The sequence below is a fragment of the Bombina bombina genome, chromosome 2 (assembly GCF_027579735.1).
Source record: "Bombina bombina isolate aBomBom1 chromosome 2, aBomBom1.pri, whole genome shotgun sequence".
Classification (NCBI taxonomy): Eukaryota; Metazoa; Chordata; class Amphibia; order Anura; family Bombinatoridae; genus Bombina; species Bombina bombina.
Window position 1 is genome coordinate 1,296,703,426 of NC_069500.1, and position 25,972 is coordinate 1,296,729,397.

Consider the following 25,972-nt stretch of genomic DNA (forward strand, 5'->3'; position numbering starts at 1 on the left):
TATTTTGACATTTATGTGTATGTATCTCTATGTTGAAGCCCTTTGCCTGCCTTTTTTTACTAACACCTGATTGCGGATGCTGCAATCTACCCCCAAAGTTTCCGGCTCACCAGAAACTTAAGTTAAGAAGCAGCGGTCCTATTAAAGGCGAATATGGAAAATAAATTAATACTAAAACTCTCTCCTTTCCCCACCATGCCACAACCTCCAACAATCCAGCCAAAGCTTTTGGTGTCCCGATACTGCGTACAAGAACAGTAGCACTGCTACTATTCGCCATGCTGTGCCTGAATCTCTCTTCAAAGCCGTTGTCTTATTTTAAGTAAATATCAAGTTGTGTGCTAATGTTAGCGCAGTCTAGCGATATTGCTTATCGCGACCCACACTTGAATATGCTTACACTGCTTAGTACATAGAGCCCTATGTGTCTCTTCTTCAGATGCAGAACAAGCTTAAAATTGCCATTATAAGATTATATGAGGAACTTTGTAGTGTTGAAGAGATGCCTTAGGTAATCTTTCCAGAGCTGAGAACGTTAGATTATTGGGCCCTATATATCAGTAGACATGTGCGTTTCGTTTCGTTACGAATTTAAATTCAGACGAATTTGTCATATTCGTAGATTCGGATCAATTTGAATTTCCGAATTACCGTAGCACCGAATCTAACGAATAAATCTGAATTAGTTCGGATTTATTCGTAACATTCGGATGGCCATGGACTAATCACAATTACACTAGTATTGTACTGTATATTAGGTTAAATCACTCTAATACACCTAATACTACAGTACATAATACTAGTTTAATACACAGCACATCCCACCTAACACATACCGAACTTCCGAATTTACGAATCGAATCCGAACCGAATACATCCAAATACATCCAATTTATTCGAATCCGAATGAATCCAAACGAATCTGAAACAAATGCATTCGAATGTATCCGAATTCGAATTGATCCGAAAACGAAATTCTAAAACATCCGAATCGATCCGAAACTAACCGAAACAAATGTTTTTGCCGCGCACAAGTCTATATATCAGTGTCATCTTACTCTAATTGCAATTTACAACATGTTTCACACAAATACTGACTTGGCTGTAATGGATGTGGAAAGCAATTGCTTATTGTGCAAATGTAAATAGATTTTACTGGTATGGAATAGTGTTTTTGAGAATGCAGAGAAAGTGAATCAAATTCATCTTAATAGAACTCTAGATAAAGTGATACTATTTACAAATTAACAGAATAATAGAGAACAACACAGGTTTCTTGGTATTCACAGTTTTAAGGCTACTAATAATTGTCAGAAAATGAAGAGCAATGCAACAGTCACTCGGCAAAGGGAAATCATTTGTAACTCAGAATATTTGAAAGAATAATATTTTAGGATGATGAATACACCATATTGTTATGCTCATAGTTAAGATAAATTAGGATAAATTGTGGAAATACATTACAGGGCAGGGCATTAATAATTTAAAATGTATGCCTAGTATGCAGTAGCTTATTTCTAAGTATTCTTTTAGTCCATAGTTAAAGGGACAGTCTACAATAGCTGTTTTTATTGTTTTAAAAGATAGATAATCCCTTTATTCCCCAGTTGTGCATAACCAACTGTTATATTAATATACTTTTCACCTCTGTGATTACCTTGTATCTACGCATCTCCTGACATCCCCCTGATCACATGACTTGCAGTTGGTACTCTGTTGTGCTAAATCTTAAATAACTTCTTGGGCGTGAACACATTGTTATCTATATGGCCCATGTGAAAAGCTTATAAAAAAGCATGTGATAAGAGACTGTTTATAGAGCCTTTAAATGTTATAAAGTATATTAATATAACAATGGTGGTTGTGCAAAACTAGGGAATGGGAAGTAAAGGCATTATCTATCTTTTTAAACAATAACAATTTTAATGTAGACTGTCCCTTTAAGGGACAAGATTAGCGATTATACAATTCCTGGTCTCAGTTGTTTCTTAAAGGGACAGTAAACACCTTGAGATTTTTATAAATAATATTTATTTTGCCCCTTTTCATGTAATTCAGCTCTGAAAATTGTGACCTTTTTAATTTTCAGAGCTGAAAATGCACCCTGCAGACCTCTCAAGACTATCCCTGCTACATTTTTCCATAATTGGCTTTAGTTGATAACAACTGAAAAACAATGCACTTTGCACTAATATAATGACAACAGCTAGCCTTGTCTGCTGCAGACTCAAGCCTGGATTTGTCTCTCCAAATGAGGCAAATAGAGGGTGGAGTTTAGCTATTAAAATACAATTGCAGCCAATAAAATGTTAATTTAAAACGTTTTAGACTTGGTTGATATATCATTCTAAAAAAAGCAACATATATATCTTATAATTACAAGGTACTTAGTCTGCTTTTAATAGACATTTGAAAATTAAACTAAGTCTTCCCACAAAAATAAATTCTGATTATTCTCTTGCTAAACAAAGCAACCTATGGAAATGCAGTACATTCATGTTTATAGTTCAATTGCATGCACCATATTTGGGAGAAATGCACATTTTTAAGACAGAGCACAGACCTAAAACTTAGCACACCTATCAAGTGATTAAAAAAACAAAAAAACTTTGGACTTGTAATTTGAGGGCGAATCTAGCAGCTCTATTGATAGCACTTGAGGGTTGTTAAAGACCCATTAAATACAGTAGAATTGCATAATCCACATTTGCACACTAAAAAGCCGATGCAAAAACACTCTGAATTTCCAATTATCAGTAGATTGTTTTCTGAGAAATTCCAAAAGTTTCAATTTTTATGTCCACTGTATCATGTGACAGCTATCAGCCAATTACAGACTTATATATGTATACACTGTGAACTCTTGCACATGCTCAGTAGGAGTTGGTGCCTCTGAGTGTGTGCATATAAAAAGACTGAGCACAAATTGATAATGGAAGTAAATTAGAAAGTTGTTTAAAGTTGCACACTCAGTCTGAATGATGAAAGTTTAATTTTGTCTTTAGTGTCCTTTTAAAACATAATAGCACTAATATTTTTACATTCCACTTGTAATCTAGGCCTTTATATTTCAGAGTGGATTAATCATTATTTGTAAAGTCCTGAGAATGTAATATTCTTCAAATTTCACTATATATTTCTGTATTTTCATAAGAAAAAAAAAAATTATTTTAAAAGCTAATAGGAATAACTGTATTTAAACATACACCCAGTTCATCTTATGCTTCAACGTTGTTTCACAGACAATAAAAAGGCTTGTTCTTGGCTTTTATTTAAAGGGACATAAAACCTCCAAACTATATTTAATGATTCAGATAGAACATACAATTTTAAACAACTTTCCAATGTACTACTATTATCAAAAAAATATATAAATTTTATCAAAAGCAGGAAGTAAAAGGGACAGTCTACAATATATTTTTTATTGTTTTAAAAGATAGATAATCCCTTTATTGCTCATTCCCCAGTTTTGCACAACCAGCACAGTTATATTAATATACTTTTTACCTCTGTAATTACCTTGTGTCTAGGCATCTTCTGACAGCCCCCTGTGATCACATGACTTTAGTATTTATTATCTTTTGACTTGCATTTAGTACTGTGTTGTGCTAAATCTTACATAACTCCTTGGGTGTTAACACAATGTTATCTATATGGCCCACATGAACTAGCAGTTTTCTGTTGTGAAAAGCACATAAAATAGCATGATTGAGAGGCTGTCTATAGCGGCTTAGAAACAGGCAGAAATGTAGAGGTTTAAATGTTAAAAAGTATATTAATGTAACATTGTTGGTTGTGCAAAGCTGGGGAATAGGTAGTAAAGGCGTTATCTATCTTTTTAAACAATAACAATTTTAGTGTAGACTGTCCCTTTAAGCTCAGGAATGTGCACGTGTATGTACTATATGGCAGTAGTTTTGCAACATTGTTAGCTAGATGGCAGCACTTTTTCCTGTCATGTAGTGCTCCAGACATGTGGACGCTACCTATCTAGATATCTTTTCAACAAATAATAACATGAGAATGAAGCAAATTGAATAATAGAAGTAAATTGGAAACATTTTTAAAATTGTATTCTCTATCTGAATCATGAAAGAAAAAAATTGTGTTTCATGACCCTTTAAAATAAGCAGTTAATCACCTATTTATTAAAGGGCCATGATACCCAAATGTTGAAACACTTGAAAGTGATGCAGCATAGCTGTAAAAAGCTGACTAGAAAATATCACCTGAACATCTCTATGCAAAAAAGAAAGAAATTTTACCTCAAAAGTTCCTCAGTAGCCACATCCCATTGTAAAGGACTTCTAAGCAGCAAATCAGTATGTTTGTCCCGGGACAGCTAAGGGAGTGAGTTTACGTGCACACTCATGTTATTTCCCTATTCAGTTTAAGGAAGTTTACCATGAAATCTCCTGAGAGTTAAGTGAAATCTCATGAGATCACAGTAAAAGAGTTCATGACCGGGGACCATGACAGGTCGCATTTTAGCAAGCTGCTACAAACCTAAAGACTAATCTTTCAAAAATCTGCTTTTTCACCTTACATCGAGCAGCAACAACTACGGATCTTGATATAGATGATAAAGCCCATCTGAATGCAGCTACATTTTATCAGCTTCCTTACAATCAACACATACCGGAGACTAAATGAGGTTGCGGCCTCCTACTTAACCCCCCGGCAGAGTATCCTCGGAGCTCTGTCGTTATTAAGTGCCCTGAGAGCACCTTTTTTTTTCATTTCCTTCATACTATATACACCCGCCATCAACATTCATCTATAGTGTTGAGAAGATGGAAAACTTACTTTTGAAAGCAATCAGCGATCTGCTGGATACCTACCAAAAGGCTTTCTCTGAGACCTTGGATGCAGCTTTCCGCCTCGGGCAGCTAGTGGAGGAACCTATATGTGCACCCAAAGGGTATGGGAGTGGCGGTGCTTTGGGGCCCCGGCACCAGCCACTTGCCTTCCTAAGTGTCAATGAGGCCTCAGACACTAGTTGCACGCCCCGCGGTGTGATTGTACAGTTCCCTGAGATGGAGGGGGGAGACTGCAGCGGAGCTATTATACTTACAGAGGTTGAATCTGCAATAATGAGTCCCGATGCAGCAATGAGATCTACTAGAGCAACACCCACAATGCTTACTGCCTCAGGTCATCAGAAGATTGCCGCCCCATTGCAGCCATTACCGAGGTCTTCTGGTTCTCAGACATCGCAGAGCTCAGATGGAATGCAGCATTCGCGCACGGAAGGCACAGGGCAGCCATCGTTAGGGAAGTTTTTGAATCTCACCTCCGGAGCGCATACTAAGAAACTGTACCTACTATTGTTGGCACGGAGCTGCGATGACCCTGGGACTTCATATGGAGGTGTGGGGGACATTGCCACTATCACATCCTTTTTGCTAAATCTCCTCTGGTCCACCAAACTGAACTCTTTCACTCATAAGGGATATCGGCTTCTGATGGACAGATCTGGAGTGGGGTAACTTGTAACTTTCAACGTGTGGACTGATATGGGGCTTCTTGATATCAGCATTGATCCCTTAAAATATTCTATGTCTTTTTGTTATGAGCCATCTTATTACAGTTTAAGTTTCCCTCTCGCCTAGCTTTCCATGTTCAGATACATGTATACATGGACAGGTTGGAGCTATGTGTGCTTGTCTTTTTGGTGTTGGTTCATAACACCTTCAGGAATTGAGTGGACATTAAGCAGGGTCTAACAGGTTTACCTGGGTATTTCCACCATAGTAGATATTGTGTACTATTTGAGAAACCAACTCTATAGAAATCCACATTTTGATATGTTGCCAGTTTGATTGTATGCACAAGAGAGAGACTGTAGCCCTTCCCATGCCCAAGAGGTGCCCGTCATACTATAGAGCTGCCTGCGGCCGAGGCAGAGCAATAAGTTGAGCGTTTGGGCACTAATATGTGCTTACATAGCATAATAGGGTCACATAATACCACTATCTTTCACCCTAAGGTCCTGCCACAATAGGAGCACACTACTCCCACAGGAGCTATGACAAGCATACTTAGCTGATTTGATATTTAAATGTTAATACTGGTAACCTCTATACTGCTGTTATATCATATGATGGGTTTTTGTCCTAGAGTCTAGAGCATTTATTAAATCATAGAGTGAATGGGGATATTTATGTGTAATTCTACTGTGGATAGTTGCCAGCTTTATGTTGTCTAGTATTATAGGATACTTTTCCTCTATAACAGTTGTAACACTGCTGCAGGAATCATCAGTTTGCCACAACCATAAGATATTTACAAGCTGACACATCTGCAATGTTCTTCAATATTATGCCTTACTAGTCATACCTTTACGCATGCATGATGTGGATTCCCAGTTGACAAAGTAGTAGATTATCTTTGGAGCAGTTGTAGTAGTCATTGCTTTTTCCTTACTCCCTTTTCTACATACTGTTTAATTCTACCGCACAGATTCACAACGTTTAAAGCCTGTGTAGTTGTGGGACTTGATTAATAGGCTGCCTAACTCCAATGCATAAGTATCTGTCCCACACGTTACCAGATAAGGAGCTCACTACCCCACAGACCACACTATATATAAATCCTTAGAGACACTCATATTGCCATTTAGTTTATACTCATATTAGTTTGCAACTAGTAGCTGTTAATTATGTATTTATACAGTATGTATATTATTCTATTTTCTTATATATATAGAGTTTGCCTTTCTGTTTTATATACATATATATTGCTGACAGCTGATTCTCGCAATTCTTAAAGATAATTGGCGGGTGTCCTAATTATATCTATCATACACAATGGTGTACGCTAGCATTATTTCACCTAGTTGGCATCAGCTATTCTAAACTCACCTTATCTCTTTAATATTATCCATAGCTGTGTCCATAACAGATTATTCTAGAGTGTTTATTGAAAAATTAGGTTTATCAGTTGAGATCCAAAAGTGGTCTCCTTTATTGGAATTAACCTCCTTCTCTTGGATTATATAGTGATGAGGACCATGAGTGACCTCTTATATTAATAAGGAGGGTAACAGATCATTAGGCATTTGAATCATTCGCTATATTTATCGTTTTCTGTTTTTCAAAAATTTACACTGTATGGTTGAAGCTTCTTGTCCTGTGATGCGTGTATTACAGCGAATATTGTATTTTACTGTTTTATGTTTTCTGTATGCCTTATTTTGAACTTCAAATAATAAAAAAATAAAAATAAAAAAAAAACATAATCATCAAGTGTATCCACGCAGGGATCATAAATTGTTTATGCGACCGTGATGTAAAAAAAAAAAAAAAAAAAAAAAAAAAAAAGAGTTCATGACCTCAGCACTGTTGATGCTGATTGGCTGCTGTTCATTTCTTCATTTTTTTTACCTGCAGCTGGGCAGCAGCTGAGTATAACTTTTTTACACAGAACTTACTCTGCTGAGCTGAGGAGATTGTGAGGTAAAATATATTTTTTATAAAGAAATGCTCAGGTGATATTTTCCTGTCAGCTTTTTACAGTTATACTGCATCAGTTTCAAGTGATTTAGCATATGAGTATTATGTCCCTTTAAGGCAACATTGGTGGTACAGTATTTGCAAATACCTGTTTGTGCTGTACCATAACAAAACAGACCACCTATATGATATAACTATCCTTTTGGTACTATCAATTTTTTCTTGTGAAATATAAAGTGGCTGAAAATTCTGAAGTGTTTTACAGGACCAAGTGTATATTACCTTTGCTATTCTATTTTATTTTACCACATGAAGAATATCATTCCCAGTAACTGGATTACCTAAAACTAATTACAACATAGTGAGGTCTTTTACAGCCAAAAGTTGAAAATGGAAAGAAAAACAATATAGAACTGAATGACATGAGTAGTGGTGAAATCCAATTGGTTTCATGTTCAAAACCAAGAAACATATAAGCAAACTTAAACCTCTCACTCTTAGAGACCACAATGCAACACGTACTTTGGACCAAATCCATGTAAAATAGGAAATCTGAGCTTCTGAGAGCCAAGCATCTTAAAGACTCCAATAATGAATGTCAGAAAATAGATAGAAGGCCAGAAACCTATATTATTATCTCCCACAAGAGAAATCACAATGTTTTCTCAATTAAAAATTGTACAAAAATCTTTTATCTTTTAATTAAAAGAAATTAAAATCTTATAAAGAAGGGCAGCTAATAAAAAAAACAGAGGATACAAAGAAAGAAAAATAAAGAATTGCATTATGTTCAACTGAGCATTTCATGGAAACATTTTTTTTAAACTTATGACTTTAGAATGGTTCAGTGCATTTCACTGAAATATGGCAGTGACAAATGAGGATTTTTAGAAAAAGCTACAACAAAATCTGCTGTTCTGGTGTTTATGTATTTGGCATGGAGATAGCTTATTACTGCTTAAAATATTTTCATCCTGTTTGCACGTCAATGAGAAAAATAGCAACAATCAATTTTGTGAGCATGTGCAAATGTTTTCAATACCAGATTTGACACTAGTTATGTGAATTAGGGTTGCACCGATACCGATACTAGTATCGGTATCGGTACCGATACCAAGTACTTGCATGAGTACTTGTACTCGTGCAAATGCACCGATACTTAAACCGATACCTCCACTTGCTACCCATATGCTATCTAGTGGTGTTTTTTTCAAACTGCATGTTCCCATTTCATTTAAAGCTGGAGTGGAGACTAAACTAAAAATTGTTTACTACTGTTCTGCCAATACAAATTGCTCTTATTTGTATTATTGTAGGAGAGATCACTGTACTGCGTTCAGACAAACCCCTGAAGTACTGGGCAGTTAATAAACTGAGATTTCCAGCTTTGGCTAAAATGGCCCAAAAATATCTTTCTGCCCCATGCAGTAGTGTGGAAAGTTGAACCTCCTTACTGATAGCAAAAACAGACTTATAGCTGAACATGAAGAGATGCTTCTGTTCTGTTCCTTAAAAAGAACTTGCCACTAACTTTTGAAAAATTATTCTAATTGCTAGATTGCCTTTTATACTGCTAGTTCTCATCTTGCACATTTATGTTCAAAACATACTGTACTCTGAGGAACATCTTAGCTTATATAATTGCAGGAAGAGTACTCATAGGAAAAATTAAGTTAATCCCAATGAACACTCATCCTGCAATTATAGGACTAGATTTAGATTACATTTGATTGGTAAGCTTTACCTATGCTCTGTTCACATTTCCAACTCCATAGCCTTTAATGGAGTAGGACGTGTAATGAGAGCATTGGTAAAGTTTACCAGTCAAATGTAATCTAGCCCATAGTGTTGTTCACCATGATTAAACAGTATTCTGTTCTATTTTTTACTGTATGACACTTTTGGTTGGTTGCAATTTTATATTTGTTATTTATTGTTGTTGTTAATATATTTTATTTTATAATATATTTTATTGGAATATTTTTATTTCTAAACATGTTCTGTGAACTTTGTGACAAATAAAACCTGTTTTATTATTTCATAATGTCTTTTGAGTTACAGTCCTTCATAATTATAAAGAAGGAATCTTAAATAATTAGTGTGTATTGTGCTTGGTAAACTGTCACATGACATAAAAAAAAAGTATCGGTAATTGGTATCGGCGAGTATTTGAAAACAAGTATCGGTACTTGTACTCGGTCTTAAAAAAATGGTATCGGTGCAACCCTAATGTGAATCAATCTGGAAATTATATCCTTTCTAGCAGAATCCATAGATCAGTAACAATTTGTTTTAAAGGGAAGAAGCTCCTCTTTCAAATGAGGGGGCTCTTGTTAACTTGGGATGCAGGTGACCACAGGTCACAACGAACATTTAATATAGAGAGGGTCCTCTATCCCCTTCCACCCTGATTTAGATAATGATGAGAGGAAGAGGTTGTGTTGTAATAGAAATCTGAAGATTAAAGGGACATGAAACCCAATTTTTTTTTCTGTGTTGATTCAGAGAAAGTATACAATTTTAAACAACTTTCCAATTAATTTCTGTTATCTAATTTGTTTTGTTCGCTTGGTATCCTTTGTTGAAAAGCATTTCTAGATAGGCTAAGAAGCTGCTGATTGGGTACTGCACATGTATGCCTCATGTTATTGGCTCACCCCTGTGCATTGCTGTTTCTTCAACAAAAGATACTAAAGAAGGAAGCAAAATAGATAATAGTAAATTGGAAAGTTTTTTAAAATCGTAGTTTCTTTCTAATTCATGTCCCTTTAAACTATGTCAACAAAGTTTTCTGAATCATCTTTTGCTAGAGAAAGTGATCCAAGGTTCTTTGACATTTCTTTCAGTCTATTAGGGGGGGACACACACATTTTAAGACAAACCTTGAATATCCCTGCTTTTTTATTTTTGAGTATTTTTAAAGGGACCAGAAACCAACATTTTTTCTTTCATGAGTTAGAAATAGCATGCCGTTTTAAACAACTTTTCAATTTACTTCTATTATCTAATTTGCTTAATTGTTTTGCTATCCTTTGTCGAAAAGCATATCTAAATAGGCTTAGTAGCTGCTAATTGGTGGCTGCACTGCTAATTGGTGGCTGCACATAGATGCCTCGTGTGATTGGATCACCTATGTGCATTGCTATTTTTTGAGTTGCTGCATTACAAGACCATTTTATTTTTTAATGTGAGAATGTTTAAAGTGAATCTGTTAAAGGGACAGTATACACCAATTTTCATATAACTGCATGTAATAGACACTACTATAAAGACGAAAATGCACAGATACTGATATAAAAATCCAGTATAAAACCATTTAAAAACTTACTTAGAAGCTCCCAGTTTAGCTCTGTTAATAAGCTTTGGCTGGGACACCCAGTTAAAGGGTGCTGGGCTTCAAATGTGTTTTTTTCTAGCTATCATGGAAGCTCAGCCAAATTCTTATCTAAAATAATTAAAGGGGGAAAAGATGGGGTAAACAATATAATTAGTATTAAAAAAGATAATATAAGACTTACATCATCAAGCGAAATAAGAAGGGTAATGTTTGAATATTTCCAAGAAGTATACACCCGGGGACACTGTAATGAAATGGCTAAAGAGTATTTTTGGAATAAAGTATTTCTTCCACAAATAACACCAGAAAAGCGGCTAGAATTAAATCAGCCTATAACAGAAGAAGAAATTTTAAAAGCTATAGCTAAAGCTCATCTAAATAAAGCTCCAGGGCCGGACCAATTGCCGGCTGAATTTTATAGAATTCTTAAAGAGGAAATTGGAGTCACATTAAGAGATCTATTTAACCAATATTACATCAAAAATGTTAATGAATCAAGTCTTTTCTCTGCTTCTACGATTATTCTTATACATATAAAAGGTAAAGACCCGGAAAATCCTGGTGCATAAAGACCAATATCATTATTAAATAATGACTATAAACTCCATACAGCTATAGTTGTAGATAGGCTGAAAAAATATATTAATAATTTGATTCATGAAGATCAAACTGGATTTATGCTGGGAAGAAATCCATCAAAAAATATCCGCAAAGTTTCATTGGTTTTAAGTCATTACTGGAATCTAAGAAAATGAGGGTGTAATACACACCAGTGTGTATTACTACCCTTAGGGGGCGCCTCCTAAGGCGTATCAACTAAACAAATGCTAAAGCAATAACAAACACCTAAATTGTTACTTGTAGAATATACAAATATGCTTATACATATATATGAAGATGTACCAACATAAAGTCCAAATGAGTTATAGTGATACAGTCCCAATCAGAAAATGGATCCAAAACACGGTAGGCAGCTCTCAGTCTTAGGATGGTCTTCCTGATAGAAGGGTAACTGAAAAAAGATAAAACACAGAGGCGCCAAACATGGCCTAGTATAGTCAAAAAACAGATGATAAAATCCACAAGGTAGCGATTAGATACTCACAATGGAGGCGCACCCATTGGTGCTTATGAAGCAGTCTGGAGCCTCTCAGTGGTCCAGCTCACTGGTATACTTCTCGGGTCAAATAGTGGTCCTTGGTCGTGGTGATTAGCAGGTTCCTGAGTGAACACAAAATATGCAAACCATAGCCCAGTAACGTTTAGACAAGTGAGTGGTAAACTGAGCAATCTTACTTACAAGATCCAAAGCACCAGCAGGTGCATATACTGCAAACTGGAACCAAACAGTCGCCCAGTAGACTGATCCCTCCAGGTGATAACAGGATAACTCTCAGGTGCCAGAGAGTTAGCAGCATACAAATGATATAAAAGGTGTCCAAAAAGCAAGTGTATTTCTGTAAAAATCTTTATTACAAAGCGACGCGTTTCTCAGCTAAAACAAGCTGTTTCCTCAGGCTAAAACATTATAAAAACACATTCAGATTACACTTGCTTTATACAAAACTATACTAATTGATTAACCAATCAGATTGTTCAAACCTTAATGGTCATTAAGTGTTAGCACCTGTTTGCTGAAGGGTTGGTATGGCAACCTAGAGCCCTAACATAATTCAGTGTGAATACCAAAGCTTCAGCAGACCAAACTAATAACATATGATGATTTATGTTATTAGTTTGGTCTGCTGAAGCTTTGGTATTCACACTGAATTATGTTAGGGCTCTAGGTTGCCATACCAACCCTTCAGCAAACAGGTGCTAACACTTAATGACCATTAAGGTTTGAACAATCTGATTGGTTAATCAATTAGTATAGTTTTGTATAAAGCAAGTGTAATCTGAATGTGTTTTTATAATGTTTTAGCCTGAGGAAACAGCTTGTTTTAGCTGAGAAACGCGTCGCTTTGTAATAAAGATTTTTACAGAAATACACTTGCTTTTTGGACACCTTTTATATCATTTGTATGCTGCTAACTCTCTGGCACCTGAGAGTTATCCTGTTATCACCTGGAGGGATCAGTCTACTGGGCGACTGTTTGGTTCCAGTTTGCAGTATATGCACCTGCTGGTGCTTTGGATCTTGTAAGTAAGATTGCTCAGTTTACCACTCACTTGTCTAAACGTTACTGGGCTATGGTTTGCATATTTTGTGTTCACTCAGGAACCTGCTAATCACCACGACCAAGGACCACTATTTGACCCGAGAAGTATACCAGTGAGCTGGACCACTGAGAGGATCCAGACTGCTTCATAAGCACCAATGGGTGCGCCTCCATTGTGAGTATCTAATCGCTACCTTGTGGATTTTATCATCTGTTTTTTGGCTATACTAGGCCATGTTTGGCGCCTCTGTGTTTTATCTTTTTTCAATTACTGGAATCTAGCTAAAAAGGGATTTAAATTGTCTGACCCAGACCTGACCCTGTTAACCCTAGACGCTGAGAAAGCATTTGACACAATTGTTTTGGACCATCTATTTACGTCTTTAACGCAGTTTGATTTAACGGGTAATTTTCTTAATTTTGTTAAACTGATTTATAATTCACCATATTCTTCTCTCTTGGTAAATGGGCATCTATCTCCAAAAATAACTTTGACAAAAGGAACTAGACAAGGTTGCCCTATTTCGCCGCTTTTATTCAATCTGTCAATTGAACCGTTAGCGGTTAGACTTAGACAAGCATTAGCATTGAATTAAGGTAAATTTTTTCAAGAAAGCAAAAGCTTAATAGAAAAATGGAAACCACTACCTATTTCAGTAACGGCTAAGATTATGATATTAAAAATATTTTTATTTCCACGTCTCTTATATATTCTACAAAACTTGCCAATTTTCATTAAGAATAAAGACCTGCAGAACTATGACAAATAATGTAATTCATTCATTTGGGGGAAGAGAAGGGCGCGTTTAGCAAAAAAGATTCTTTACTTAGATAAAGAAGTTGGAGGATATGGACTCCCAAACCTTAAATTATATAATCAGGTCTCAATGCTTAAAATAGCAATAGACTGGATTACAGGAAAAAATAAATGTTCCTTAGTGGATATGGAGAATAGTTTAATACAGCCCTTTGGGTTAAAAGCAATTTTACATATCCCTGCAGCTAAGCCTCCACCATCTATACTGAATATTAAAATTATCAGTAATATAGTTAAAGCCTGGCAAAAATACTGTTCAGATCTCAAGATAAACTATAGTAAATCCAAGTTCTTTCCCATTCTAGGGCATCTAGACTTTATTCCAGGTCTGAGCTATGGTATTTTCCATGTCTGGAAAAGGAAAGAATTAGAATACTTAGTACAATTAAGGGATAAAGAGACTGGGGCGATTAAATCTTTTAGCCAAATTCAAGAAGAATATGATCTCCCTAGACAATACTTTTTTGCGTTTCTACAGGTTAGACATTTTTATGACCAGTTAACACAAAACCAACCTAGTAGTTGGGATCTTGGGATAATAAAAAGTGGTATTCAAATTTATCAGGCTGGCTACCACGCAATATCAATATGGTATAAAATAATCATGAAGGAATATGGTAAAGTCCACCTAGATACCCTTACCAATAAATGGTTGAACTTTTTTTTTAGGCTACTAGCCAAATGGTATAAAAATACTAAAGGGAACTGTTTCCATGGCTCCACCCCCCCCCCCCCACCCCCGTGCGGATATACTTCATTATTTCTGGTATTGTGCGAGGATTGGTCAGTTCTGGAAAAAAGTTGCCTTCTGGCTTATGAAAGTTCTGAGTCAATCTGTAACTTTCACCGTAGAGAGTGTCTTCTTTTTTTATTTTTTCAAAACAATACGCAAAGGAAGAGTATGACTTAATTACTACAGCAATACAGATTGCTAGGAAGTTAATACTACAACACTGGAAAGCAAAAAAATATCCGAGTATAGCAGAATTTGGTTAAAAAATGACTTCACAATTATTTATAGAGCAGTTAAACCTTGAACCAAATAATGAAAGACAATTTAAAGCTTTCCTTGCTAAGTGGTCAGATATTATTAGACTTCAACCATTGAATATTCAATTAGAGATGTACACTGTAAAATTGTTTTTCCATAAATGTATTTTAAATGACTTGTTATATCAACTGCAGAGTATAAAATATTTGAGAAATTGCATTTTCGGGTTTATTTGTGTATCTGAAGTAGCTGGTTTTGTGCTTTGAAACCACAGCCTATTACAATGGGTTGAGCTTCAGGTAATATCAGATCTCATTATGTTATCACTTTCATGTACACAGACTTGCTTCCTTATCTTATATTTGTCTGGAACACCAAAGCTCAATACATAGAGAGAACAATGGAAAATTATTATTTTATTACTTAACTATTATGCCCCCACTGAGGGTGTAATCTCTTCTGCTGGCTGTGTTTACTTAGGCTTGTCAATAGCATATACGCCAGTATCAAAACTTTCAGTATAGGTTGGGAAACCACAAGCTAAATCAGCTATTTCAAATGCTGAAATATGAGTAAAGGAGCTACTTGCAACCAATTTAATACACTCTAGCAGGTAAAAAGGATCATTGGGAATAATTTAAAGGGGAGAAAGTTTTTGGGTGAACTGTCCTTTTAAAGCTGGCTTTATAGTATCCGGGTCTTTTCTGTTAGGTTAGTTTCTCAACACCCAATTGACATGGAGGGGAATTTCTTATCTACATTCAAACTTCACATAAGATTGGGAAGAAGGGAGGAGGAGGAACACGGTGGAGAGGGGAGGAGGAGAGAGAGAGGGAGGAAGGAAGGAAGGAAGGAAGGAAGGAGAAGAGGGGAAGAAAGGGAAGCGTTTTTGGTTGTTTTATTGTGTTTAGTTTTGTTTATGAATAACAGTAAAAAGAGTTGGTAGTTGTTACTTAAGATAAGAGTAAAATGATGCTTTTCTTTTCCCGTTGACATTTATTCTGTTCAATGAATATATTTCTTACTGCTGGGAAAGCATTTTTTTCCGTTGACATTTATTCTGTTTAATGTATATAGTTCTTACTCCTGGGAAAGCACTTTCTTAATTTGTTTCAATGTGATCTTATCATTTATTATTGTAGTTTATGTATTCAACTAATAAATAAATATATAAAAAAGGAAGGGGGCTGGGGAAACAAAAAGAGCATACATTCCCCCTCCCCTCCCCTGCATATGAAAAGACAGATAACATAAGCAGAACACAACAGCAGTCTGTAGACATCAGTATACATCTGACACTGTGGGGCTTGGTTAGGAGTCTGAAAATCAGCACAATGTTAATAAAAGAAATAAGCAAAACTATACATTTTTACAAAAATACTCCCAGATGGGCTATATAAATGGATCATCTACAAAACATTTATGCAAAGAAAACTCTAGTGTACAGTGTCCCTTGGAGTTTTTTAGCTTCTTGGGTATTTTTTATGTCTCCATTTCATGAAAATTTTTGTAATTGCCTCCAGAAAAAAACCCTGAATGGATTTGTCTGAGTTGTGGTGTTGATAACTTTGTTTTGTTTTCTTTTTCTGAATACTGTGTGAAAGCAAACAGTAGTATTTTCAGATATTTGTTTCCCAATGGTCTTTTTTTGCACAATTCCAAAGGAATTAGTGAAACATTAGCTGGCTTTTTTAATGAAGTGATATCTTTGGATCTGAATGAAAATTTTTCTTGAAATGTGGTTTAAGTGTTTGGCTTGGTAATCCCTATAAAACTGGAAAATATGACGTAAAATAGTTTTTGAGATATTTAAAATCATCTATTCCAATTTGTCTGGATTGTTGTATATATATTCTGTTTGGCAGTCACTACAAGACACATTTAAAGTGGAATAGTTACGTTGTTTTTTGAGATATTGCAATTGTTTAATCCCCTTAGCGAGAGTGACTTTAATAAAATGCCCCTAGGGAAATAGAAGGACTGGCGAGCATTCGTATAGAATCTCACCAGCCCAGAGACTTTTTTTTTAATCAGGCCAAGAGACTGGTATAGGAATTAATCCCTCATTGGTAGCTGCCTAAATGACCGCAAAATATAAATATGTTACAGTTTTTTGTGGGATTAACACTGGGGTGACGCATGGGTGGATTTAATTCAATTCCATGGGTCAATTTGATTTTACTGACCAAATTAGTTTATTGCCTTTCTCCTAAGCAATTTATTCGGTAAATACACTATTTTTTATAATTATTATTATCATTTATTTGAATAGCACTGCAAAACTCCATGGTGCTGGGTACATAAGTAGGGGTCTACAATGCTAAATATTTGTATTAAAATATAGAGACATAATAACAGAATTACATGGACAGTCAACTCAAAAAAATGTATTCTTTAAAAAGATAGATAATCCCTTTATTACCCATTCCCCAGTTTTGCACAGTCAAAGCCAGGTAGTAATAGTATCCTCTTTTTTTAAATGAGGGGTCTTATGATATCTTATTTTGGTCCTATGGGTGATAAGGACATATTTTTAGTTGCAAGAGTACCAAATTATGATTAATCTTGTGACATCAATGGAGAAAAAGTGTTAGAAAAAAACTAATACCTGCGGTTGCGGAATAGCAATCGCTATAACGCAATCCCCATTTATGTCTATGAAGACAAGAAGGTTATGTAAAAACCTAACACCCTAACATAAACCCCTAGTCTAAATACCCCTAATCCGCCAACTTTACTATAATAAACCTATTAACCCCTAAACCACCAGCCCCCACATCGCAACTACTAAAATAAACCTATTGACCCCTAAACCGCCGCCCCCCCAAATCGCAACTACTATAATAAACCTATTAACCCCTAATCTGCCCCCCCACATCGCAACTACTATAATAAACCTATTAACCCCTAAACCGCCGGCCCCCCACATCCCAAATGCTAAACTAAACCTAATAACCCCTAAACCACCGGCCCCCCACATCGTAACACACTAAATTAAACTATTATCCCCTAAACCCCCTAACTTAACACCCCCTAACTTTAAATTAAAGTTACAATATACTAACTATCTTAAAATAAATAAAAACGTACCTGTCAAATAAAAAAAACTAAGCTTAAACTATAAATTAACCTAACATTACTATTTTAAAAAACTAAAATAAACTAAAAAAAAAAACTTGTTACAAAATTAAAAAATCCTAACACTATGAAAAAATAAAAAAAATCATAACAAAAAAAACTAAAATTATGAAAAATAAAAAAAATCTAACATTACAAAAAATAATAAACCAAATTATCCAAAATAATACAAACTAATCTAATACCCCTATAAAAACACCCCCTAATCTGACAATAAACTACCAAAGGGCCTTTTGTATGGCATTGCCCTAAGTTAAACAGCTCTTTTACATAAAAAAAAATTACAAAGTACTCCCTAACAGTAAAACACCCAACCAAACCAACCCCCCCAAAGAAAAACCTAAGTCTAAAAAAACCTAAAGGGGCATTTGTATGGGCATTGCCCTTAAAAGGGCAATCAGCTCTTTAGTGGCCATTAAAAAATAAAAAAGAATGGGAGTCCAGTAGCAGAGTACAGCTAGCACAATGACTAGACAACATAGGAGAGCGTGGTTCAGAAGGAAAATCCAAAAGCAAGGTTAAACGTTCCAAGGTCAGGACAGGCAACAAAGGTTTATAAACAGTTTAACAAACAAGAGGTCCGGGCAGACAGTAATAGTTCATAAACGGGAAACAAGGCAACCAAGATTCATACACAGGACTTAACTCAAGGATAGTTCTTTAATAAATGAGCACTGAGTTCACCAAACAGCAGAGCTTTATTGGGTTGCTAAATGAGTGACAGCCGGTAAGGCTTTAAAGGGACAGTAAAGTCAAAATTAAACTTTTCATGGATAGAGCATGCAATTTTATGCGACTTTCCAATGTACTTCTGTTATCAAATTTGCTTTGTTCTCAGACAGCTAGATTACGAGTTTTGAGCGCTATAGGGAAAGTAACGAACGCAACAAAAGTTGCGTTATTTAACCCCCTATTGCGCAGCCATTACAAGTTTAAAAAACCCGGCTTGTGCTGTTTTGACGTGCTCGTGCATGCTTCCCCCATAGACATCAATGGGGAGAAGGTGTCAGAAAAAAACCTAACACCTGCGATCGCGCAAAGAAAAGCTCCGTAATGCAGCCCCATTGAAGTCTATGGGGAATGAAAACTAACGTGTAAACCTAACACCCTAACATAAACCCCGAGTCTAAACACCCCTAATCTGCCCCCCACCGACATCGCCTACACCTACCCACCCCCGATATCGCCACCACCTAAATAAAGCTATTAACCCCTAATCTGCCGCTTCTGATATCGCCGCCACCTAAATAAATCTATTGACCCCTAATCTGCTGCTCCCGATATCGCCGCCACTATACTAAAGTTATTAACCCCTATTCTGCCACACCCCAACATCGCCGCAACTAAATAAAGTTATTAACCCCTAAACCACTAGCCTCCAACATCACTACCACTAAATAAACCTATTAACCCCTAAACCGCCAGCCCCCCACATCGCAACAACCTAAATTAAACTATTAACCCCCTAAACCTAACCCTAATGTAACCCTAACCCTAAAACCCCCTAACTTTAACATAATTAAAATAGAGCTAAATTAAACTTACAATTAATAACTAAATAATTACTATTTAAAACTAAAAACATACTTACCTGTGAAATAAAACCTAAGCTAGCTACAATATAACTAATAGTTATATAATAGTTATATTGTAGCTAGCTTGGGTTTTATTTTTATTTCACATGTAAGTTTGTATTTATTTTAACTAGGTAGACTAGTTAGTAAATAGTTATTCACTATTTACTAACTACCTAGTTAAAATAAATACAATCTTACCTGTGAAATAAAACCTAACCTGCCTTACACTAAAATCTAAAATTACAAAAAATAAAAAAACACTAAATTACAAAAAATAAAAAAATAAATTATCAAAAATAAAAAAGAATTACACCTAATCTAATAGCCCTTTCAAAATTAAGAAAATAAAAAAAGGTTTTTTTTGTTTTTTGTTTTTTTTTTAGTTTAGGGTTTGGGCAATGTAAAAGAGCTAAATGCCCTTTTAAGGGCAATGCCCATCCAAATGCCCTTTTCAGGGCAATGGGTAGCTTAAGTTTTTTTTAGAGTTAGGTTTTTTATTTTGGGGGGTTGGTTGGGTGGTGGGTTTTACTGTTGGGGGGGTCCTTGTATTTTTTTTACAGGTAAAAGAGCTGATATCTTTTGTACAATGCCCCACAAAAAGCCCTTTTAAGAGCTATTGGTAGTTTATTGTAGGCTAGGGTTTTTTTTTTATTTTGGGTGGGCTTTTTTATTTTGATAGGGCTATTAGATTAGGTGTAATTCTTTTTTCTTTTTGATAATTTCGTTTTTTATTTTTTGTAATTTGGAAAAAAAATTGTAATTAGATACTTTGTAATTTTTAGAGTAGTGTTAGGATTTTTTTTATTGTGTAGTTTAGTTTTATTTATTTGGTAGTTTAATTTTAGTTTAATAGCTATATTAGTTTAATTGTTAGTTTAAACTTAGTTTTTTTAATTTGACAATAAGTTTTAATTTAATTTAAGATAGGAAAATTGTAATTTTGATCAAGTTAGGGGGTTGTTAGGTTTAGGGGTTACTAGTTTAAATTAGTTTATTGCGATGTGGGAGCTTTCAGTTTAGGGGTTAATAGTTTAGTTTAGTATATTTTGTTGTGATGTGCTTGCAGTTTAGGGGTTAATAGGTTTATTATAGTGGCAGCGGTGTAGGGCTTAATAACTTTAGTATAGTGGGGGCGATGTGGGCGGGCGGAAGATTAGGGGTTAATTATATTTGAATAGTGTTTGCAATGCAGGAGGGCAGCGGTTTAGAGGTTAATAAGTTTATTATAGTGGTGACAATGTCAGGAAGCTGCGGAATAGGGGTTAAAGTGCTGGCGATGTCGGGAGCATCAGATTAGGGATTAATACATTTTAAATAGTGTTTGCGATGTGGGAGGGCCTCGGTTTAGGGGTTAATAGGTAGTTTATGGGTGTTAGTGTACTTTTTAACACTTTAGTTATGAGTTTAATGTTACAGATTTGTAGTGTAAAACTCATAACTACTGACTTTAGATAACGGTATGGATCTTGTCGTTTTAGACTGTAACGCAGGTTTTTTAGCCTCACCGCAAAACTCGTAATGGCAGCACTATGGGAATCCCATTAAAAAAACATAATTTTTAAGAGTGCGGTACGATTGTTGCGTTACAGGCTAAAAGGCTTGCAGTACACCTATACCAACAAGACTTGTAATGGCTGCGTTACTGTTTTAACGCTGAAAATACCACATTTTCAGCATTAAAAGACGAACGCACAGACTTGTAATCTAGCTGCTAGTTTCTTTTATTGAAGAGTAAAACTAGGTAGGCTCATAAGAGCTCAGTAGTGTGCACGTGTCTTTAGTACTTTATGGCAGCAGTGTTTTGCCTTGTATAACAAAGCTACAAATAATGTACACACTTGTCTTCTTGTGCAAGTGAAACACACTAAGATCTGTGCGTCCAGAGCTTAGTGTGTTTTACTTGCACAAGAGGATATTCTGCTCCAAAAAGAGCCGAATACCGACAGCAGCCTCCTACTTCTACATTTGGCAGTAAACAAAACTGCTGAATGCACATCTCTAATATATATATATTTATAAAAAAGCAGCGTGTTTATGCACTCCCACTATTTTATATCAACTGCCAGGGTGCTCTAGTGGAATAATAGCAAAAATAGAAATAAGTGCTATTCGTTTCGGATCGAAATTTTCAAATTAAAATACTGCCGAATCTACCGAATAAATCTGAATTAGTTTGGATTTATTCGGATTTATTTGGATGGCCATGGATTACACTAGTATTGTACAGTATATTAGGTTATATCACTCTGCTATGGGTTACACCTAATATACTGTACATAATACTAGTCTAATCCCACCTAACACTTACTGAAATTCCGAATTTCCAAACCGAATCGAACCGAATCCAGCCGAATTTCTTCAAATACGAATGAATCCGAATTTGAATCGGTCCGAATCGAAATTCGAAAAATTCTGAATCAATCCGAACCGAATTTTTTCGCCATGCACATATCTAGAAATAAGCACTCACTGGTCTTTGGATAACAAAGATACCAAAAAATCTTTATTGCGTGCTGTGTCGTTTCAGAGGAAGGGACTGTGCTTTGTCCCGAAACGTCACAGCACGCAATAAAGATTTTTTGGTGACTTTGCTATCCAAAGACCAGTGATTGCTTATTTCTATTTTTGCTATTATTCCACTAGAGCACCCTGGCAGTTGATATGAGATAGTGGGAGTGCATAAACACGCTGCTGTTTTATAAATAAATATATATATATATATATATATATATATATATATACGCACACAGTTATAATCAAAATTATTCAAACCCCTATTGCAAATCAGGTTTATTGTCAACATTCATAGACTTTCAGCAGTTTGCAATGAACAAATCAAAGAAAAGCAATTGAAATAGCTTAGAGGCTCCTAACGCTGGTTTTTACCGCCCTCTGGTATTTGGAGTCAGTCAGGAAAGGGTCTAATGCTCACTTTCCAGCCGCGACTTTTCCATACCGCAGATCCTCTTACGTCATTTGCGTATCCTATCTTTTCAATGGGATCTTTCTAACGCCGGTATTTAGAGTCGTGGCTGAAGTGAGCGTTAGAAATCTAACGACAAAACTCCAGCCGCAGAAAAAAGTCAGTAGTTAAGAGCTTTCTGGGCTAACGCCGGTTTATAAAGCTCTTAACTACTGTGCTCTAAAGTACACTAACACCCATAAACTTCCTATGTACCCCTAAACCGAGGTCCCCACACATCGCCGCCACTCAATTAAATTTTTTTAACCCCTAATCTGCCGACCGCCACCTACGTTATACTTATGTACCCCTAATCTGCTGCCCCTAACACCGCCGACCCCTATATTATATTAACCCCTAACCTGCCCCCACAACGTCGCCACCAGCTACCTACAATAATTAACCCCTAATCTGCCGCTCCGTAAACCGCCGCTACCTACATTATCCCTATGTACCCCTAATCTGCTGGCCCTAACACCGCCGACCCCTATATTATATTTATTAACCCCTAATCTGCCCCCCTCAATGCCGCCTCCACCTGCCTACACTTATTAACCCCTAATCTGCCGAGCGGACCGCACCGCTACTATAATAAAGTTATTAACCCCTAATCCGCCTCACTCCCGCCTCAATAACCCTATCATAAATAGTATTAACCCCTAATCTGCCCTCCCTAACATCGCCGACACCTAACTTCAATTATTAACCCCTAATCTGCCGACCAAATCTCGCTGCTACTGTAATAAATGGATTAACCCCTAAAGTCTAACCCTAACACTAACACCCCCCTAAGTTAAATATAATTTAAATCTAACAAAATAAATTAACTCTTATTAAATAAATTATTCCTATTTAAAGCTAAATACTTACCTGTAAAATAAACCCTAATATAGCTACAATATAAATTATAATTATATTATAGCTATTTTAGGATTTATATTTATTTTACAGGTAACTTTGTATTTATTTTAACCAGGTACAATAGCTATTAAATAGTTAAGAACTATTTAATAGCTAAAATAGTTAAAATAATTACAAAATTACCTGTAAAATAAATCCTAACCTAAGTTACAATTAAACCTAACACTACACGATCAATAAATTAATTAAATAAAATACCTACAATTATCTACAATTAAACCTAACACTACACTATCAATAAATTAATTAAATACAATATCTACAAATAAATACAATGAAATAAACTAACTAAAGTACAAAAAATAAAAAAGAACTAAGTTACAAAAAATAAAAAAATATTTACAAACATTAGAAAAATATTACAACAATTTTAAACTAATTACACCTACTCTAAGCCCCCTAATAAAATAACAAAGACCCCCAAAATAAAAAAATGCCCTACCCTATTCTAAATTTAAAAAGTTCAAAGCTCTTTTACCTTACCAGCCCTGAACAGGGCCCTTTGCGGGGCATGCCCCAAAGAATTCAGCTCTTTTGCCTGTAAAAAAAACACAATACCACCCCCAACATTACAACCCACCACCCACATACCCCTAATCTAACCCAAACCCCCCTTAAATAAACCTAACACTAAGCCCCTGAAGATCTTCCTACCTTATCTTCACCTCGCCGGGTATCACACCGATCCGTCCTGGCTCCGATGTCTTGATCCAAGCCCAAGCGGGGGGCTGAAGATGTCCATGATCCGGCTGAAGTCTTCATCCAAGCGGGAGCTGAAGAGGTCCATGATCCGGCTGAAGTCTTCTATCAAGCGGCATCTTCAATCTTCTTTCTTCCGGATCCATGTTCATCCCGCCGATGCAGAACATCCATCTTCACTGACGACTTCCCGACGAATGACGGTTCCTTTAAGGGACGTCATCCAAGATGGCGTCCCTCGAATTCCGATTGGCTGATAGGATTCTATCAGCCAATCGGAATTAAGGTAGGAAAATTCTGATTGGCTGATGGAATTAGCCAATCAGAATCAAGTTCAATCCGATTGGCTGATCCGATCAGCCAATCAGATTGAGCTCGCATTCTATTGGCTGATCGGAACAGCCAATAGAATGCGAGCTCAATCTGATTGGCTGATTGGATCAGCCAATCGGATTGAACTTGATTCTGATTGGCTGATTCCATCAGCCAATCAGAATTTTCCTACCTTAATTCCGATTGGCTGATAGAATCCTATCAGCCAATCGGAATTCGAGGGACGCCATCTTGGATGACGTCATTTAAAGGAACCGTCATTCGGCGAGTAGGCGTCGGTTGAAGAGGTTGGATCTGCGTCGGTTGGAAAGAAGATGGCTCGGCTCCGCTCCAGAAGAAAGAAGATTGAAGATGCGATGATAGAAGACTTCATCCCGATGATGGACTTCCGACTTCAGCCCGATGATGGAGTTCTTCAGCCGCCGCTTGGATCCAGACTTCAGCCAGAGGATGGACGACACTCTTCAGCACCCCACTTGGGCTTGGATTAACACTTCCGAGGCTTGGATCAAGACTTCTGAGGACGGATCGGTGAACCTGGTATGGTGAAGATAAGGTAGGAAGATCTTCAGGGGCTTAGTGTTAGGTTTATTTAAGGGGGGGTTGGGTTAGATTATGGGTATGCTGGTGGTGGGTTGTAATGTTGGGGGGGGGTATTGTATGTGTTTTTTTTACAGGCAAAAGAGCTGAATTCTTTGGGGCATGCCCCGCAAAGGGCCCTGTTCAGGGCTGGTAAGGTAAAAGAGCTTTGAACTTTTTTAATTTAGAATAGGGTAGGGCATTTTTTTATTTTGGGGGTCTTTGTTATTTTATTAGGTGTAATTAGTTTAAATTGTTGTAATATTTTTCTAGTGTTTGTAAATATTTTTTTATTTTTTGTAACTTAGTTCTTTTTTATTTTTTGGACTTTATTTAGTTTATTTCATTGTATTTATTTGTAGATATTGTATTTAATTAATTTATTGATAGTGTAGTGTTAGGTTTAATTGTAGATAATTGTAGGTATTTTATTTAATTAATTTATTGATCGTGTAGTGTTAGGTTTAATTGTAACTTAGGTTAGGATTTATTTTACAGGTAATTTTGTAATTATTTTAACTATTTTAGCTATTAAATAGTTCTTAACTATTTAATAGCTATTGTACCTCTTTAAAATAAATAAAAAAGTTACCTGTAAAATAAATATAAATCCTAAAATAGCTATAATATAATTATTATTTATATTGTAGCTATATTAGGGTTAATTTTACAGGTAAGTATTTAGCTTTAAATAGGAATAATTTATTTAATAAGAGTTAATTTATTTCGTTAGATTTAAATTATATTTAATTTAGGGGGGTGTTAGTGTTAGGGTTAGACTTAGCTTTAGGGGTTAATCCATTTATTACAGTAGCGGCGAGATTCGGTCGGCAGATTAGGGGTTAATAATTGAAGTTAGGTGTCGGCGATGTTGGGGAGGGCAGATTAGGGGTTAATACTATTTATTATAGGTGTTATTGAGGCGGGAGTGAGGCGGATTAGGGGTTAATAACTTTATTATAGTAGCGGTGCGGTCCGCTCGGCAGATTAGGGGTTAATAAG